Genomic DNA, 17,886 nt, shown 5'->3' with positions numbered 1-17,886 from the left:
ACCCTGACTGGTTCATCTCCTCCCCACAATCCTTCAGTAAGGGGGTCCGGTTGGTGCCAAGGGAAGCCTCGTCTTTCCCCCGTGGAATGACTTGGTTTCAGATGGCTGACCTCGGAGTTAGCAGCCCAGTGTGTAACTGTTACGTCACCAGGGTTCCTTGATGACCCCCAAAGGGTTTTACTTTCTTTGGCTTTATTTGTGGAATGAAATATAGAATGGTGGGGGAAATCGTGTAAGGCTGAGTCTGTAGGAAGCAAAACAATGGAATGAAACCAGCGGCAAGTCTTAAGCCAGATGAACCCAATTAATTTGCCAAACTCAAAGATGAATTGAAAAAAAAGAGAGAGCTTTGCTGTTGTGTGTGTTGTCATTGTTGTTTTCTGGATCCTCTTGTACACCTTCTCTTAGTTAGGGAATCATCAGTCTTTAGGGTTCCATTTCCTGTAAGAAGATGCCTGAAAGTTTGGTTTTCCTATTGCCTTGGCTGCCAGGCATAGATAATGCCCTCGGCTCCACCCACGAAAAGGCATAAAGGTGGGTTATGACTCGGAACATAGCCAGAGGGCAGGCAGGCTAGCGTGGATTCCATGCGGCAGGTGAAAGTGGCCATAAAGCTATCTGACTTTTGAAACTGATGGTGGCTGCAGGGGAAGCGTGTGGCGTGGAAATGAGTGGCATCCGCCATGCCAGTAGTGGCCGTTGTGGAAAAGTTCAGTCTGCGGCAGCCTTGGCTGCATGTCAAGCTTGGTGGCAGTGATATCGTTAGTGCTGTGCTCATGGGTTTGGTTCATTATTCAAGTCAGTCATGGGTCATGGTGCTAACTGTAATTTTTGAAAGGAGTCCTGGTTGCATAGTGGTTATGAGTTGGTGACCTGTATGATTGGCAGTTCAAAACCACCAGCAGCTCTTAGGGAGAAAGACTAGACTTTCAACTCTCGTAAACAGTTACAGTCTCGGAAACCCACAGGGGGTTGCTATGAGTCAGTATTGACTCAATGGCAGTGAGTTTGGTTTTGGTTTTATAGATCCATGCTCCCAAGACCTGTATGGGTTCCCATCTCCATAGCCTGGACCACTAGACTCAACTTGCAAGTGCTGAGACCCACAGTGTCCTTAGAAAACGTATCTCAGGTGTATCATCATCACATCAGTCATTCTTCCAGCTAATGCCACTCTGACCGCAGGCTCTTCTTCTAGTAGCATGGTGTGCCCACCTCTTTTATCATCCCTTCTCTGTCCTATACTCTGGATCCATACTGGTTCCATGTCTTCACCTCTGTAGTCCCCCTTATAGCCTGGGTGGGATTGGCTGGGAAATAGTTTTGAAATTAATACAGTATAACTCAACCCCAAACTATGCCTCATGCCATCTAGTCTTGGCAGCGAATTTCACTCGGAGGGACATAGTCCAGCAAACAGAAGCAATTAAATTAAATTAAAATTTTACTGGGATCTCTGGGAAGAATGTCAAGGGAAGTAAGTGTATATTTTATTACATAATAAGACTTGTTAAACTTTCCCCATCTCTAGAATTCTTTTATCTTCCATTTCCTACCCTATCAAACTTCTCTCTCTTCAACTCCAGTTCCAAACCAAGAATTCCCTCCATCATCATCACCCCTGCCCTTGTGGGTTCCTTATTTTCCCTCCCCCCACCTTTCCTTCTAGTTCTATTGGGTTTTGGTGACAATTTCTGGAACATATATCCCATTTTTGTATCTCTAATTCAGTCTCTGTGTTAGTCTGGGTTGACTAGAGAAACAAATTCATGGACACTCATATGTGTATAAGAAAGAGCCTTCTATACAAGAGCAATTGAATTGAGGAAACATCCCAGCCCAGTCCAGATCAAGTCCATAAGTCTGATATTAGCCCATATGTCTGATACCATTCTATAAAGTCCTCTTCAGACTCACAAAGCATATGCAGTGATGCTGAATACAGGAAGATCACAGGCCAGAGGGGAGAAAGTCTTGTGGATCCCGTGGCAGTGGCAGCATTTCAGTGCTGGCAGGGTCTCCACGTGGCTCCATCAGCCCCAATGCATGAGCATCATCAGCTCAGCGGAGCTCCATGAGGCTCATCCTCAGTAATGTCTCACAGGGAGTGAGCTTGTGTCCCACCTCCAGCGCCCTATTGATAGCTTTAGCACCTCCCAATGCGGTCATCAAGCTGTGACCTGATTGACAGGCTAAACTCCACCCCTTCACTCTTAAATCTCCAATTGACAGCAGAGTATGTAATTACCACACACTCTCTCCCTCGATTGCCCCAGAAACTGAGCTGGCAAAGACAGTTCTCTTTAAAAAGGTTGAAGAGCAGAGGCTCACACACATTAAAATAAATAAATAAACAAATAGATAAGTAAATAAACGGATGGATGGAAACTCTAAATACTAAAACCCAGACCTATTACTGTTGCATTGATTCTGACTCATGGTGTGTTACAGAGTAGAATTGTGCTCCATAGATTGTTTTTTAAAAGTGGATATAGGGGCGGCGGCCGGCGGTGGGCGCTGATGCCACCTGGCCCCGGGGGCTATCATCCACGCCCCATGTGGGCTTCTTCTTAAGCCTCTCTAGTGCCCACCCCTACTCTCAGGCCCATGGAGCCGCCCGAGACTACCCACTGTTCGGGGGCGCTTTCTCCGCCATCCTCCCGCCCGAGACCATTGATGTAAGTGACCTCCAGCCGGTCCATGATAATCAGGAAGTTTTCTGCCACCGCGCGACCGATCAGAGCCTCATCGTGGAACTTCTGGAGCTGCAGGCTCACGTGTAGGGCGAGGAGGCTGCGTGGTACCACTTTGAGGATGTTGTCAGGGTGCAGGGAGCTAGGGGTGTGCACGTGGAGGCTGTGTGGTCGCTCCCTTTGGAGAACCTGACCTTAAGGGGCTGCTGTCAAGAGGCTTGGATCCTCTCTGGCAAGCAGCAGGTAGCAAAGGAAAACCAGCAGGTGGCAATGGAGGTAACACTACACCAAGCCTTGTTGCGACTGGCTTAGTACCACACCGACCTCCTCCTCACCTTCAATCAGCCCCACCCCGAGAATGGATCTTGTCATGGTCCTGAAAATGTATCATCCCTGCCCTGGAGCCTGGGCGACTTTGAACAGCTTGTGACCAGTCTGACCCTTCATGATCCCAACATCTTTGGTCCCCAGTAAAGATGCTGAAGCAAGAAGCTGGAGCCGGTGCCATGCTGCTACTGTGGACCTGTGGGTCTACTCCTGCCAGGGGAAACACCAGACACCTCCACTTTGCAGAAATAAACTTGCTTTATAATAAAAAAAAAGTGAATATAATCTTTATAGAAATAGATTGCCGGTCTTTTCTTCATGCCAGTGGGTGGGTTCGAACTGCCAAACTTTACTAACATTCTCTTTTCCTTTTTAATAATTGGGAAATATATTTTAAAACATTTTTCAAGCCATTTTTGACAGAAACGCAGTAGCTAGTGAACCTATCCTTGCTAGGTTATGAGGATTGGAAGCAACTTAACTCTTCGGGGATAAAGCCTGGCCTACTGCAATAAGTTCTTCAGTGATCGATGTACCATCACCTTGACGTCTTCCAATCTGATTTTCACAGAACAGCCAGCAAGATCTTTTAAAGAAAGTAAGTCTGATCAGTAATCCCAAGCCCGTGGGTTAAAATCTTTTCATCATTTCCCAACATCCGTGGGAGACAAACAGCCAACTAAGTCCTCTGAGGTGTTAAACTGAAAACTCACTGCGATGAAGTCAATTCTGACTCCTAGGGCAGAACTGTTCCTGCGGGTTGTCCAGACTGTGAATCTTCACAAGAGTAGACATCTTCATTGTCCTGCCCGGGAGCAGCTGGCACTTTGGGACTGCTGACCTTTCGGTTAATGACCCAGCTCGTGACCCACTGTCCCACCGAAATCAAACTCACTGCTACCGAGTGGATTCCATATCACAGTGAGCCACACCACAGACCTTTTCATCCCTCACCTCCTGTCTCCTGACCCCAAAGCCTTGCCTGCCTTTCTGCCCGGAGGCTACCCTCTCCTTGTCCTGTAATAAGCTTTCCCATTCCCATCCCTTTGAACTGCCAACCTTTAGTTAGTAGTTGAATAAATGGAGGCCGTTTGTACCACCCGGGGACTGCTCACACATTAATCCTTGTTGTTTACATCGTTTGAGGATTTGCTCAGCAAGGAAATGGATCATCTCACTAGATCAGGATTCTCCTTTCATTGGGAAAATCCATACAAAGGCAATTTAGGCCATATTCAGGATATGTGGGAGGAGTCTGGTTCTAGAGGACTTTGAGTCAGATGACTTAACTGCCCACCCTCCACTCCAACATCTAAGATTCTAGGTTCAGCTTTGTGTTCCCATTGTAAACTCTGCCATACTAATGGAGTTGATTCTCTTGGAACCTGTATGGCCGTGGGGGCGGGGGGGGCGGTGCTTGATCCAAAGCTTAGTTTTAATTCTTTTGAGGCAAGTTATTGAAATTGTATTTTGGCAGTCCTGCCCTTCCTGCTACAATCAGCACACACGGATGAATGTAGAAATGGCTCACTTTCTCCATCAGTGGGCAATTCCACAATCCAGCCACGTGCCAAGCTTTTGCTGAATGACTCCTCATTTTGTTCTGAGACAGCATTTTCCAGGAGATGAGAGAACCCTGGCAGATGTTAGAGTAGTGGGAGGCAGCAGCCAAGGGTGTGGGATTTCCCAGTGTGGAGTTGAGGGGCCGGATGCAGGAAGAAGCCGCATGATGGGAAGGAGAGAGCACATGCATTGGTGTCAGCCAAACCTGCGTCTAAGGCAGCTACCCACATGTAGGAATATTAGCCAGGACTCTGGGTTGAAATAATTCAAACTAAAAACCATCAAACAAAACAAACACAACAACCCCCCACCCCAACTCACTGCCATCGAATTGTTGCCAACTCATAGCAACCCTGTAGGACAGGGTAGAACTGCCCCTTGGGTTTCCAAGACCAATTCTTTACAGGAGAAGAATGCCTCATCTTTCTCTCAAGGAGCGGCTAGTGGTTTTGAACTAATGACTTTGTAGTTATCGCACTAACACATAACCACGGCACCACTAGGGATCCAACTAAAAAAAAAACAACAACAACGGCAAGGGAAATTTGTTGTCTCTTGTTTTAGTTACCTAGTGATGCTGTCACAGAGAGACGACAGCTACAGGTTTGAAGCTGGGGGTCCGCTCTTCTGTGTTGTCACTCCAAGAAGTTCCTGTGTTGTTGGAGCTTTCCTTCCTGGTCAGCCCCCATGTGGTTTGACATCTTTCCTCCTTCTCTCTGCTTCTTTTGCTGGCTAGTTTACTCTCCTTAATAGCTTGAAAGAGATTGGCTCAACATACCCTGCACTAATCTTGCCTCATTAGCATAACAAAGACAGTCTATTCCCAAATGGGCTTATAGCAGAAGCATAGAGGGTAGGAATTACAGCGCACATTTTTAGGGGACAGAATTCAACCCACAACATTTCACCAGTTGGTCTTCCCTGAATTTATGTCTTTGTTACATGCAAAACACATCCAGTCCTTTGAATCATTCCCAAGCCTTAAATCTTGTCTTCTGAATCATCTAAGTAAAATATGGGTGAGACTTTACGCATACTCCATCCTGAGGTAAAATCCCCCCTCTTCTGTGAACCTGTGAAAATCTAGAGCATACATTATCTGCCTCCATAATGCAGTGGTGGAACAGGCACAAGATTGACATTTCTTCACAAATGGAAGAATCTGGAAGGAAACAAGGGATCATCAGGCACCAAGCAAGTGCCACACCAAGCAGGACAATTTGCGTTAGCTCTAAACTGTGAGCACAATTCTCTGGACTCCGAGACCCTGGAGATTGTAACTCTTCCTTCTCCACTCTGGTGCCGGCCACCCTCTCTGAATTTTTGGAGGGAGACCCTTAATCCTTTTGGAGGGACACCCCTGGCCTTTAGCTTCACCTCCGGGTCCAGTAAAATGGCAACTCGGTGCCCTGGTTTTGGGTGGTCCCAGTCTCCTAGTGGATTTCAGAGCCGACCCTCCTTCCCTAGCCCAGCAGGGAAGGACCATGGCAGCATCGCCCCTTCAGCTTTGGGTGGCAAGAGCAATCCTCTAGCATCCCTTAATGGCAGTACAGCATTCTTGAACCTGGTTGGTGAAGATTTGACTCTTTAAAACCCTCCCACCCTTTGAGATCCCGGATTCTGTGGTCTAACTGAAACGGAGGAAACCCTGCTCCCTGTGCTCCTCCCCACAGTTCTGCTGATCTGAACCGCTCCAGGCCCACTCATTTTCTTTTCTTGAGGACAACGGAGACGGCTTCTTTGACCTGTTTCCTGTCTCTAGAATTTCAAGAGGCAAACAGCATTTTTCTGCTGTGGGAGTTGGTTAGGTTCATCAGTCACAGGTTAAATCTCTTTAACAAAAGACTATATAGGGGGACACTCTAGGATCCACATCCCTGGGTTGCATAACAATTCATTTTGTATACTTGATTTTTGAGCTTGTTTCTTCCTCTCACATTGCACTGTAAGCATCAAGGAGAGACCACGCAACTTTTTAAAAGATTTTACTTAGGAATCTCTTCAGCCAGAGCTCCAAACCCATCATTTATAATTTCTACCTTCTACCAAACATTTGAACACAATTCAGACAAGTTCTTTGCCATTGAATGGATAGCATCAGATTTGCTCCAATGTCCAATGACATGGTCATCAATTTCTTTGAAAATTTCTCTCATTAAGACCAATGTGCACATTTTGTGTAATAAATTCTATTACTGAATCCACATGTATTCTCAAAGATAATAGAGCTTTTCTTTGTAAATCACATTTTCTGAATCTTCATCAGAATTGCCTTCGTTGTTCATAATTCTATCAACAGGCTCTTCAAGGCATTGGGTTTTATTAGCAGCAAACTTAATATTCTTTCAACCTCTCCCCATTACCCAATTCCAAAACCACACCTGCATTTTAGAGCAACACCTCACTCCTGGTACCAAATTCTGCCCTCATCCCCTGGTGCCACTCTATGGAAAATGCCACAGTGTATGGTTTTAAGAAACAGAACTTTATGTTCTCAGAGTTTAGGAAGCAAGAAGTCCAAGTTAAGGGCGAAACTTCCAGGGCAAAGTTTCCTTTGTCTGTCGGTTCTGGAGGAAGGTCTGCTCCTGGTCAGTCTTCGTGTGCTTTGGCACCTTCATCTTCCACCACCTCAGCTTCTTTTGATTTCATGTCAACTCTCTGTTACATCTCAAACCAGATGACTCAAGACACCCTGCGTGGCTAGGTCGCATTAGCATAACAGAAGACACCTGCCCTCACATGTGATTACAATCACAGGCCTAGGGTTTAGGAATTACAGCACATAGTTGGAGGTGGAGGTGCGGGGATCCGTTTCAGCTCCCTAACGGAGAGGCCCGGCCGCAGCTGTGTTGAAGGGCTTAGGGGAGCTCCAGAGAGCGTGCTTATTTTGGTCTTGTTCTTCCTCCGCCTCCTAGCTCCTTCTCCAGTCTTGCGTCCCTTTCTCCATACCAGTGGGAAGAAGCCCTTTTCCTGTGGATTGACAATTAAATTCTCAGAATTGAATCTTTTGGCCTAAACTAGATTGTGCTTTTACTCCTGGGTCACTTTTGCAGGTCAGGATACATTATCTGCTGATGGATCCAGAGAGTGTTTTCCCAAATGGACATAGATGTTTTGGTACCAAAATCAGGGGCAAGGGATGCTGACTGGCCAAACAACTCATACTCACCATCATGTCACCCTAGAAATACCTGGTTTCTCTGAGCTCTGTTTCCTCAGACCTTGCTGCTTCACAGATCTGCTGTAAAGACCATTAATATCACCTAGCAGGTTTTTAAAGAATTCATAACAATTTTTATTGTAGGTCCAGAGAACCAGTTGGTGAAAGGAAGAATTTTACGCACTGAGACAAATGTGTGTGTGCACATGTGTGCTTATGTAAGCACACATACACTCCATGTTAGTAAGCCTTGGACCTTACCTTCACCATCTGTCTTTGCGTTCCCTTTGTTCACTGATTCACTTTTTAAATCTTTTTGTCTCATTTCTTCCCTCCTCCCCTCTCTATGGGTCTCCTTCTTGCCCCTTTCCCTCCCATAAACACATACACAAACACACACACACACAGACACACCTTCATTGAAAATTTCCATTTTTTTAATTCCATTTTTTCACGACCCTTTCGAAGTGCGCGCGCACACACACGGGGCTTTAAAAATTGTGGGAACATGAAATGAAAATATAATGGATTTTTTTCCCCATGAACTTTTAAAGCTTACATTTATAAGCAGTTTTTTCTTTTTTAAAATCCCAAACCCAGTATTTTCTTATTTGTGATAGGAATGAATTTTTAATGTAATTTTTACATCCTGACTTAAAAAAAATTTGATTTTAGATAGCTCATCAAAATACATGCCACAGAATAATGTAAACAGTGGAGGAAATTGGAATGGAGGGAATAAATAAAGGGAAACAAACTCAAATTAGAAAACTGAGCTTATGCTGCCATATCTTATGTGACTGCCAGGGGTGAGGTCTGTCTGGTGGAAATGAAGTATTACATCCCCTGGTCTTAATTTAAAAACCAAGCAACTTGACAAATTTCCTATTTTCTCCCAAACAAACCAAGCAATAAAGTTAGTTGGTCATGAGTCGGTGTGTGGCCCTTGATCTTGCCCTTTGGGCGGTGGCTCTTGAAAGTCAAAGGGCTCCCACCCTGGTTTATAGGGACCAGCGAGGGTGTTAAAGACAAGTTGGGGTGACGAGCTGACAGACTGCCAAACAAGCAGGCAGGAGGATGGAAACAGCAAATCTCTCCCCTGAGGTCCGTAGAGCGGGAGGGAGGAAGGAGACCACTAGGATGGAGACACTGCACCTTGGAATGCAAGTACGAATAAAGATGAAGAGGAAAACCTGCCTTGTTAAAACATGGCTCCCCAAAGAATTGGGTTTGTGAATTTGCCTCAGTGTTGGGACCACCTGCAGCCACCAGGCTGGCTCCTTTCTGACTGACCCATTTTGGGGCTGTTACTGTTCTCCAGGGAGTTCCCAAGTGGCACAAATGGCTCAATTCTAATCTACCAACCAGAAGGATGATGGTTCAAACCCACCTAGGAGTACCTTGGAATAAAGACCTGGCGGTCTACTTCTGTGAACCCATGAAGCACTTTAGTCTTACTCTGCACAGCAGGGCTCATCATGAGTAAGACCCAACTTGGTAGCAACTGGTCCACTGGTTATTGTTGCTCAGAAAGGTGTTGCCATATCTCAACATTCAATGGGAGGTGATTATCTGCACAATAGTGTATAAACCAATTTATTGATTCTTTAGTGCCACCCATAGACACGACTACTATCATTTCTTGTTTGAAGGGCACTAGGCCATCCTTGAGAAGAAGAGAAGAGGAGAGGTGTTAAGGGAGAGATGAGTAAGCTCTTCAGCCTCCGTGTGTTAAGAAGGGCAGAGAAACACCACTAGGAAGTTGTTGAGCTTTGGGTGTGAAGAGGTCTGAGAGGAGAGGTTATCGGCGGAGGTGGATGGGAGTTTGGGTATCATAGAGTCAGTCATAATCAGTTCTGAGAGGAAGGAACATTGGCCCAACTCTGAAGACGGCGCTGGGTGTTAATGAGAGAACACGAGAATCTGGGAGCCCCTGACTTGTGATGGGGTTCCCTTCCAATGACGCTCATAAGTTAGTTCTGACATGAGTCGAACACCTCATGTATTTTTGGTTTGAATTATCATAGCCCTTTATTATCAGTATATTTATACCCCATGACATTGAGCCTCAGTGAAGTGAATGTTGCAGAATGATAATGCTCACATGTTGTGTGCACTGCAGCATTGTATGTAGTACATATTCCTAACAGATAATATGCACGCCAAACCCCAAACCAAAGCTCGTTGTAACTACAGTTGATTGTAGCTTGAATGCACCATAATTCAGGAACTACATGTATATTTACTTTATCTCCTCTAAGGGCATCACAGGAATCCCTGGGCCGTGTAAATTGTTGATACGCTCAGGTAGTTAACGGAAAGGTTGGTGGTTTGAGTCTTCTCACCTCTGAACAATGTTCTAGTGGCCTTGTCCCCAAATGTCAGCCATTGAAAGAGCCACAGGGCACATCTCTGCCCTGATGCATAAGAATCACCGAGTCAGAACAGACCTGATGCCAATGGATTCCTTTGGGTTTTCCTTATGGCATCACTGAGGGGTGCCAGGAGGATCGACTTCCAAACTAAGCTGCCCCCTTGCCCTCTGCCCCCTCCTATGGGCTTTGCCTGCCTCCTTTGTAATTGAGAGTCTTGCCTTCGTTCAGAAAGTGTTCACGCAGCTCTGGCGGCCACAAATTCAGCTGTGGGTCAGAGCCCACGGGGAATAGAAAACAAGGTGAACTGCCAGCCCTGCTCTTCAAAGAACCAACAGGTGAAAGAATTTTCGAGTGTCAGTTGAGGTGTTTGTGGAGCAGTAATGTCACCTGGAAGGGGTTGGTGTGGGGGTCAAACTTTGGGTTAGTCTTTCCTCTGCCCCTGTGATGGGAGATGGGCCTTTCTTTCCGGGTCTCCCCTACCAAACGAGGGGGTGAGGGAGTAGTGTAGCGCTTTTCTTCAGGTGTAGTCTCTAGGCATTTCCCGACCACTCAAATCCGCGTGGTTTGTGAGGCGCAGGTAGGAGGAAAGTGGATGTCGAAGAAGGTACTAGGTGTTCATGTACTGCCAAGCCTCATCATCTCCCTCAATCCCTAGCAAGCATTCTCAGTTGGAGCCACACAGTAGCAGCTGGACCAGTGGTTCTCAGCCTTCATAATGCCGCGGCCCTTTCACACAGCTCCTCCTGTTGCAGTGAAACCCAACCTTAACATTATTTTCATTGCTATTTCATTGCTATTGTTATGAATCGGGCGACCCCTTTGAAAGGGACCATTCAACCCCCAAAGGGGTCGCGACCCACAGGTTGAGAACCGCTGAGTGGACTGCTCTGATCATGGTGTCGTGTATCCGAGGCTTGCTTTCCTAGGGCAGCCGTAACCAAACAAAACATAGCAGGTGACTTAAAAGAACAGAGCTTACTGTCTTCTGGAGACTAAAAGTCCAGCACAGGGGTTGGCCGTGTTAACTCCTTCTCAGGCTTTGATGGCTTCTCTCCTAACCCCTCGTGGCTCCAGACAGGTGTTCCTTGCTTTTTAGCTGCAGCCTCATCATGCGGTAGACTCCTTCCCTCTGTCTGCCTGTCTCTGTGTATCATTTCTTCTTTTTTAGAAGGGCACCAGTCCTATAGGATTAAGAGCCACCCAACTCCATCCTGTAGAAGCTTAAGCTAACATCTGTGATGCCATCTTCAAAGACCCTCTTTCCATTCCCAGGCACAGTGATTAGAGCTTCTGTGTATCTTTTAGGAGACATATTTCAGTCCCTAACTGTTTGTGAGGACAAGCTGGATCTCTGAGCTAGTCCTGATGGGTGAGGGATATGAGGCCTGGGGCTGGTGTCATGCGATATCAGGGCAGAGTGGGGGGGGGGGCTCATATCCACAGCCAGCATCCAGCATCCAGTGGCCTCTCTATCCTCTGCAAATGCACCTCCTTTGTTAAAATTCTCCCCAAGCTCTAATCAAAGCAGCCCAGGGCTCGCAGACCCATTCCACGGCCAAAGGTTCTCTTGGCTAGACTTCTGGGCTGTCACTCTCAGCTGTCATGGGCAGGCTGGTGCCTGCAGGAGTGTCCCACTAACTCCACGTGCCTTTTGTCCAGCATCATATCCATGCACAATCAAGGTCATTTCTGACGTTGGAACCCTCCTTGCCATTTAGTCACAAGCCAGAGGCAAATTCCTACACCTTGCCATCTGACGGCTTTTGCAGTCTGGTGAAAACATGACCTCCCCAGGCCTCCCCGTTTTAAGACAGTGTAAAGAAAATCAGGTGCCCGCTGGTCTAGTCACATCCTCAATAAAACGGCTGGAGTCTCTACTTTTTGTGGGGAAACCGCAGAAGGGGGTGGACTAATTAGCTCTCTCCCAGGGATCTGATTGTGGGAAAGAGAGGCCAGAAAGGACTTAGCCATTTGAAAGGGGAATGGGGATGGGGATGGGGAGGAGCGAGCTTCCTGTCCCAGGCAGTGTTCAAGCGGAGACGGGAGGCCCCTTTGGGGAGGACAGAGAATGAGGTTTTTGTGAACTCCACAGGAGTCGGAGGAGAAGACTTGGAAAGTTTCTGGGGATGTGGAGGTTGCCCTGTGAAGCCGACATCCAGAGAAGCAGCTGTGGCTGAGTTGATTCCGATTCATGGCGACCCCGTCCATGTGTGTCGTGCTTCATAGGGTTTTCCGAGGCTTCTGTTTTGAAATGAGCCTCATGCCTTTCTTCTGAGGTGCCTCTGGGTGGCCTCAAACCTCCAACCTTTTGGTTTAGCTGCTCAGTTCTTTACGTTTCGTTTATTTTTCTTTTGCACCACTCACCGTCTCGGAAACACAAACTGAACTCAAACCAAGGCCACTGACATTGAGTTGATGCCAACCCATGGGAACCCCGAGCAGGGTTTCCAAGATCGCACGTCTTTATGGGGACAGATGGCCTCAGCTTTATCGTTCTCCCTCGGCGCATCTCTGACATTGCCATTAGCAGCCCGCTGGACAGACCGGAGAGAAGGGGCTCTGTCTCCAGTGCCCTAGTCTCATTACAAGCCAGGCACGAAGATGGTGACTCCTTTAAAGGTTGATTATTTTCCATTTTATTCTACGTTCAACGAGTTCCTTCTCTTTCATCTCTTAGCGCTCAGAGGAAAGCAGGTGTGAGCAGTGGCAGTGTGCTGCATGGTCTTGGCCTGGGCCCTCAGAAGAGAAGAAGGCGTGTCAGATCTAGATCTGAGCGGTCTCAATGCCGCAGAAGCCTGCAAAGCAGTAACGCTGGAAGATGGAATGGGGGCGTTGAGCCAATTGAAAGCGTTCAACAGGCAGTCTTGTCCCTAGCAGAAAGAGAGGAGTAGGGCTGCAGGTCTCTGCTTCTGCTTTTGAAACCAGGCTGAAGGAAGGGCTGCTGCTCTTAGGGATGATGTTTGTGGACTTCCCGTGTCTCCTTGGGAGCAGGCACCAGTGTTTCTGTTTCTCTCTCATCTCTCATTCGCACCCAATAGTTATGAGCACTCGCTGTGCATTGTCTGATCCTGGTTTTCTTTCCTCATTAATCTTCTACCCTATAACACCTGTGAGGCTCATGTAGCAAGAACACCAAATTAAAATATGCCATTATAGCCTAAACACCCCTACAAAATGCAGTAAAGCATGACCGAAACTTCACGTGTGCACCAAACACCTTTAATGAGCGTTTATGTGACTGCTTTGGCTGTGTTCTCTCGAGAAGTCAAACCAGTGAAGCTTGTGTGTGTGTGTGTGTGTGTGTGTGTACATGTATAAGAAATAAAATCAAACCCACTGCCATCAAGTTGATTTTAACCCGTAGCAGCCCTATATAGGGTTTCCAAGGCTGTAAATCTTTATGGGAGCAGACAACCTCATTTTTCTCTTGAGGAACAGCTGGCAGGTTTGAACTACTGGCCTTGTGATTATCAGTCCAACATTTACCTGACAGTGCCAGCAATGTGTGAGTGTTCACACACCTATAAAGTTCATATCAAAGAATTGGTTCACATATTTGTACAGGCAGGCAAGCTTCTAGTTCATGGCCCTGATGTCAGACCACAGGCTTCTCCAAACTCATGTGACTGCACAAACAGATGAACCCTGGATAGGCAGGCTAGATGGAAAGCTTCTGGCTGTAGAGGTGAATGAATCCTAATATACCAGGTTTTTGACTAAAGACCCAGAGGCCAGATGACAAGCCAGATGCTGGATCCAGACCCAGGAAAAAGCAAGTAAGCTTTTCCAGAGCATTCACTTATATCGGAAGCTGCTCAATCCCCTGAGGATTGTATTCATGTTAGATCTTACCACTGGGGGACTTAACTGCTAAATCACTTAGAATCCTGGCCCAGCCAAACTGCGACAATGACTATATATACATAAAAACAAAAATAGTTGTCGTCAATCCATTCTGATTTAAGGTAGCGCTATATGTACAACTTGTCTTTATTCTACTAGTAGTTGGTGAGTTTGAACCATCAACCATTTGGCTATCAGCTGAATTCTGAACCCACTAGTCCACCAGGTCTCTCTTCTTGATTCCCAGGGGAACAATAAACTTCTGTGTAGATTTGGAGGCTGAACGGATAGCTGTGTCTGGACATTGACTCTGTGCCTTTTTTCCCCCCCCTGCTCACGGAATCTTCCCAGATTATCTTGCTTCTGCAGTGATTTAGGGCTATTCCAATTACTTGCTGCCTAGTCTAGATCTTTTGTCTAATTGCCTATTCAATTTCAGACTTGAAATTGCAAATAGAGATGTTATTCTTATTCCTCTCTCTGAGTTAGGAAGGGGGATATAGAGCGACCTTTTCAGATGCAGGGTGAGGAGACTTTCTCTCTGTTTTCCAGACAGGCATGTCTATCTATACCTGGTACCAGGCTTAGTGGCTACGGTTCATGTCCTCTTTCTTGCTGTTGCCCTGACCTTCACTCTCTCTCTTTGATTGTGTCTCTCAAGGGTGTCAAATACCTGACTCCTAAGCAATCCAGCTTTGCCTGTGGTCATCAGGGCCATCCTGTTCTCCACGTATTTAACCTTGGGGTCACCTTTGACTGCTTCCTCTCTTTGTCTGCCAGCTCTCAGAAGGGGTTGACAATCCCATCCCTGGGATCTGACCTTCTTGAGCCATTGACACAGCCAAGCCTCCCATGGAGTCCAGACTCCAATCGCCTCCCATGCTGAGTTCTGCAGCAGCCTTCTTCCTAGCAGGCATTTCCACCTGCAGCCTCCCCACCTCTCAGAACATTCTACGTCCAATGGCTAGGCTAATTTTCTTCGAGTGCTATTTTGATTTTGTCACTCGTCCATTCAGAAATCTGCAGGAGCTCCCATTTGCCTCCCACCTTTAATCTAAACTCCTCAGCATGTGATTCAAGACCTTTGCAAACTCACACTGAACTACTCTCATCTTCTACCACCTCCTGGCTTCTCATATTCACAACTGGTGGACACAACCTTCACAAGTTTCTTGCTTTGGGGTACACCTCTGCCTCTGTCCCGAGGAGCCAGACTTTCCCCTACGGAAACTCAGCCAAGAGGGGAAAGCAGGGACCTACACAGGCTTGTTGACAACTAGGTCATGCCTACCACCTAGTAGGTGCTCAGTAAATCTTTGTCCAATGAATGAATGAATGTTAACAGCATAGCTCTTCTTCAAGTGCACGCCTGATATTCATTGACACTCAAATAAGAGACTTGATGTTAAGCATTTAGGACACACAGTCAGTAAGGTTCTACTCAAGGTGCTCCCAGGCTAGTCTAAAGCTAGAAACAACGACTTCCTCGTCTTGGTTATTCTGTAGACCGATGGTAAGATGCACAGTTAATTTAAAAACACGTTGGGGGATAAAAGACACACTGCCATTTAATTATACACAGTATAAGCTAAGCCTTGATTTCAGCAACTTAGAAACAACAATAATATGCAATTCAGTGTAGAGAAAATTCAATGATTATAGCACAAGGCTTGTAGTGTTGTAGCACAGGGATGTAGACGAGGAAGAAACAGGATGCTGTGCATTCTACCTGAACCAGGAGCTGGCTGTTAGCAAGTCTTCCAGGCAGACCAGACCTGGGAACAGATGTCAGTAGACTTTGAGAACTTACATTTCTGGACTGTGTGACTTCCTGGTCCCAATTCCCACAGCCTTCTTTACAGAAATGGAAACACCAACCCTCTGCTATATACAGAATGGCCAGAGGCCTGGCCTGGTTAAAGCCATAGTGACTTCGAAGAATACAGTAAGAGGGAACATCTCCTGATTTTAAAACATGCTATGTTGCTACAGTAAAGAATCACGGTGGCATAGTGGGTTACGCATTGGGCTGCTAACCCCAGGTCAGCAGTTCAAAACTCACCCGATACTCTCTGGAGACAGATGAGGCCTTCTAATTCTGTAAAGAGTTACAGTCTTGGAAACCCACATGGGGAAGATATACCTTGACCTGTAGGGTCACTATGAGCCAGAATTGATGGCAGTGAGCTAGAGAGTTTTGAGGTATAGCTACAGTAAACAAAATAGCTCAATAGTGATCTAACATTATGCACATAGAATCAGAGCCCAGAAATAAGCCCACATATTTGTGATCCACTGATATTTGATAAGGGTGCTAAATCTACTGGGTGGGGAAAGAAGAGTCTATTGAATAAATAGTATCAGGGAAATTGGATGTCCATCTGCAGAGAAATGAAACAGGATCTATGCCTCATACAACATGCAAAACCAAAATTAAAATGGACTTAAGAGTCTAAATGTGCCAGCTAAAATAATAAAATTCATAGAGTTCTAGCTAACAATGGATTATCTAATATAAAAAAGCACAAATAGTGCAAAGGACTTAATAAAAATGAAAAACTTTTAGTTATTAAGAGACTTTTCCAAAAAAGTAAAAAGACAACCTACCGACTGGGAGAATCTCTTCAGAAACCATATTTCTGATAAAAATCTAATCTCCACTATATATATAAAACTTCAACAACTTAACAACAAAAGGACATATAACCCAATTGTGAACTGGACCAAGGACTTAAACAGACATTTCACCATCCACTCAAAACCCAACTCATTGGCATTGAGTCAATTCTGACTCATAGGTACCCTGTAGGACAAGTAGAATGGCCACGGGGGCTTCCAAGCTTGTAAATTTTTACTGGAGCAGACAGCTTCAGCTGGTGGCTTTGAACTACTGGCTTTGTGGTAGAACTGCTCCTGTGGGTCTCAGCCTGGCAGACTGCTCCCTGGAGATTTTCCAGGCATGCCTATAAAGTCACATGGCTTCTGTCTTCCCTTGGCGTCCTCTGCTGAAAAGTCACCAGGTGTAGGACACTCTTGGAAGCCCCTCAATGTAACAAAGAAAACCTCTTTCACACAGGTTTAGATCCACAGCTAGGGGGTGAGGATGCCAACACAGCTTCTGAACAGACTTGTCCGATAAGCAAGGGCTGATTCGTGCTTACTAATCTATAGCAAACCATTTCACAAGTCTTCATCACTTCAGAGATTCTGTCTGGCATCTATCTCTCTCCCAACCCCACAGCACCTTCCTGCATAATGGAAGCCTCTTTTCAAGTTGACAGTCCCTCATGGAGATGGCATACCCACCAAACAAGGGAAGCATGGGCTACTTTGTGCTCAGTACTAATCTTTAATGAATAGTTTCATGTTTTTTTGTTGTTGCTTAACATTTACTACAAACGAATAAGTAAACACAAGTAAGCCTGTGCTTTCTTTGCTTAGTGGGCATTCTGCCCCTCTTGGGAGGACGGGATTCAGTCCATAACAGAATGTAAGCTCCTTCCTGCAGGTGGCCGCTCTGAGTTCTGTTTTGGTGCCACGCTAGTATGGTGGTTACACCCTGTTCCGGGGTAGAAAAGAGAGCCCCGGTTCAAACACAATCCATAGACACAGATGCATTAAGTCCCAAACAGGAGAGAGATAAGACACAGACAAAGACAAAGCATCCAGATGAGGGAGACCATCTTCCTGAGTTCATAATGGAACAGGATCTGAGGATTTACAGTCCTGGGGCCACTTACATAGGACTTGGAGAACAAAGGAAAGTGTTCCAGAATCCTGAGTGGTGGCAGATCGATCCATCCCACATGCAGGCCGTACTCCAGAAGGGGGAAAGGAACCGTGGTTGGGATATGTGCACTGTTACAGGCTAGAGAAGGTTACAAGATTGGTGCAGGACCTCTAACCGCAGCAGCTAGGGTATGAC

At 46.1% G+C, this 17,886-nt stretch overlaps 1 pseudogene; it reads left to right on the top strand.

Moving 5' to 3' along the window:
• Positions 1 to 266: 266 nt before the first annotated feature.
• Positions 267 to 3,185, top strand: LOC142424475 (ran guanine nucleotide release factor-like; annotated as a pseudogene).
• Positions 3,186 to 17,886: the final 14,701 nt, after the last annotated feature.

Source organism: Tenrec ecaudatus, chromosome 13, assembly GCF_050624435.1.
Source record: "Tenrec ecaudatus isolate mTenEca1 chromosome 13, mTenEca1.hap1, whole genome shotgun sequence".
Classification (NCBI taxonomy): Eukaryota; Metazoa; Chordata; class Mammalia; order Afrosoricida; family Tenrecidae; genus Tenrec; species Tenrec ecaudatus.
The sequence above is the reverse complement of the archived record's forward strand: the minus strand, read 5'-3'. Positions and strand labels throughout refer to the sequence as shown.